Here is a 2,525-nt window from a genome sequence, read left to right on the forward strand (position 1 = left end):
TTATCCATAGTTTCCTCTGGGTAGGTATTTCTGGGCTACTCAGTACCTTGCCCTATCAGAGTGCTATAGCTTTAACATGCTCTTTACCTTCCCTTCGTGGATTATCCTTTGTATTGCTAGGGATACATGTGCCAACTTTTCTTTTAATGTCGCCCATCATGCTCACCAATTGTCTCCTTTGATCTACAAGCTTAGTCAATGTTCTTGTTGAGTTAGTGCACTTAGATTGCATCTATTTCACAACTATTTTCATTAACTGTATCTCTCCCTCAATTCTATCTAGACGTTGACTGCAAGCAGTATCGCCACTGGGGTTGGTTCTACCCTAAGGTTTTTGCAAGTAAGGAGGTTGGTAATTAGTATTTTTTAACTTGATTTGATTGTTACGTCCTCCTTAATTTCCTCCCTATCTCAAATTTTGGTGATCTCTCTAGCCGAGATTGTATGTATTTGAATAAGGGTTTCCACCCCTGTTTCTGATGTAATTTATATCCTCAATAGGATTATTGATAAAATGAAGGAGTGGTTTGTCTCCTCCATGCATAGACTGTGTAGAATCAGATTCAATACAGTTGAGTCTATCTACTATTTGCTAATACTTATCATCCTCTTTAATAGCTTTGACCTTAGCGGGTTTTTAGCCATATGTTAATTGTTCAGTTGGCCACTGACAGGAGTTTAATGCCATATTTTCAATAATTTCTTACACATCCTCGTACGTCCTATTAATAAGCGCTCCTCTTGCTGCTCCATCTAATCCAGATCTTGCGTTTGCATCCAACCCATTATAAAATATCTGTAATCTCATCCACTTAAGAAATCCGTGGTGAGAGAATTTTTGAATCATCATTTTGAAGCGTTTCCACACTTCATAAAAGCTTTCTCCTTCCATCTGTCTAAAGACAACAATCTCTCTTATTAGTTGGACTGTTTTACTAATCAGGAAAAACTTTTGTAAAAAAATTTTAGCAAGTTCATCCTAAGTCATGATGGATCCTGGAGCCTGCAAGTCTAACAAAAAAAGGCATTATTTTCGATGGATCCTCTGTTATGGTGGATCATTTGTCATGGTGCCCCTAAATTGCAGATTATTTTTGATCATTTGTATCATCATCGGTTTGAACTCAAAATTATTAGTTGTAATCGCCAGCCTCGCTATACTTTTCTGAACCATGTCTAGACTTGGTAAGGCATAGTCTCTTAGAGTTCTCTCATTTTGAGCCATATGCATGTTTGCGGGTAGTTGTGGTGCTGATGGGTCTCCTAGGGTGTTATTGTCAGTGTCGCCAAACAATAGACTGACACGTCGAATGTTACTTGCAGCAGGTGGTGGTTGTTCTTGCATTTGCTACTGCTGCTATTGCTCTTGACGACGATTCCTTCAGATTATTTTCTTCAGATTTATGGCTGCTACAATAGGTGTGCCTCTACTGCGAGTCATAAACTAAACCCAAAAAAAAGAGGTTAGTAGCAATAAATGAAATAAAATTGTATCTATAACTTATAAATTTCTTAATTATTCCTTTAAAGTATAAAAATTAAAATTACCCTAACAACATTGCCTCCCCGGTAACGGCGCCAACAACTTTATCGCCTTCGGACGTACTAACGTCCAGAGTGTGAATACTGCTATAAAATAGAGAGTTATGCGGTAGTATCCACAAGTATACGGGTCAAGTTGTAATATATATTTTACAACGAAGTAGGTGAGTACTCTAAGGATTGTACCCAAGGGAGGCGAGTACTAAATCAATCTTAACATAAACAATTAAAGATCTAACTAATACTTTAAGTTAGTTATAGTACGAGAGTAAAATAAGAAGTATTTTTTTGGTTTATAAAATAATGAAATAAAATGTAATAAAAAGAAATTAAAACTGTAAGAGATAAAGGAAAATAAAGTAAATCAAATCTGAGGATGGGTGATCAGTTCACTTCAGCAATTCCAATCAACTATCGTCTTGGGTTCCTCGTCAACCAACTAGTCATTACCTTAGTAGGATCTTCCTTTCTTCCACTAACATAATGAGTCAACAAGAACTACTTATCTTCCGACCTCATAGTCCAGACTGGCTTGGAGTAAAGGTCTTCACGAATGGGTAATACCAATATTTAGTTAGTTCCCACCTTGATGACTTCTCAGGTGTATCACCCCTAACCCGTATCCGTCATTGGAATAGGGTTACAGAGCATTACCATAAAAACATAACTTAAAACATTCATTTATAAAAATTACCATAATCATAGCATAATCCATTCATACACATGCATATCGGCCCTTATTTGAGCCCTTAGGGCATCAGAACATTTGAAACATTAAGGAAAAAGTTAGAAAATTCAAGCTGCAGGGGTCACACGGTCGTGTGGCCAAGCTGTGTGAGACACACCACCATGTCTTAGGCTATGTAACAATCGAAATAGGGACACATGGTCGTGTCCCAGCCTGTGTCTGTCCTGTGTAACTCTCTAACTTAGGTTACACAACCAAGCCATACGCCAGAGTGCCAGGCCGTGTGCTAGGCCGT

At 37.9% G+C, this 2,525-nt stretch overlaps 1 non-coding gene across 1 annotated transcript; it reads left to right on the plus strand.

Moving 5' to 3' along the window:
• Positions 1–818: 818 nt before the first annotated feature.
• LOC121218848 (small nucleolar RNA R71) lies at positions 819–925 on the plus strand. Its single transcript, XR_005915324.1, has one exon. It is a non-coding gene; the product is annotated as a small nucleolar RNA R71 (small nucleolar RNA).
• Positions 926–2,525: the final 1,600 nt, after the last annotated feature.

This window comes from Gossypium hirsutum, chromosome D06 (assembly GCF_007990345.1).
Source record: "Gossypium hirsutum isolate 1008001.06 chromosome D06, Gossypium_hirsutum_v2.1, whole genome shotgun sequence".
Taxonomy (NCBI): domain Eukaryota; kingdom Viridiplantae; phylum Streptophyta; class Magnoliopsida; order Malvales; family Malvaceae; genus Gossypium; species Gossypium hirsutum.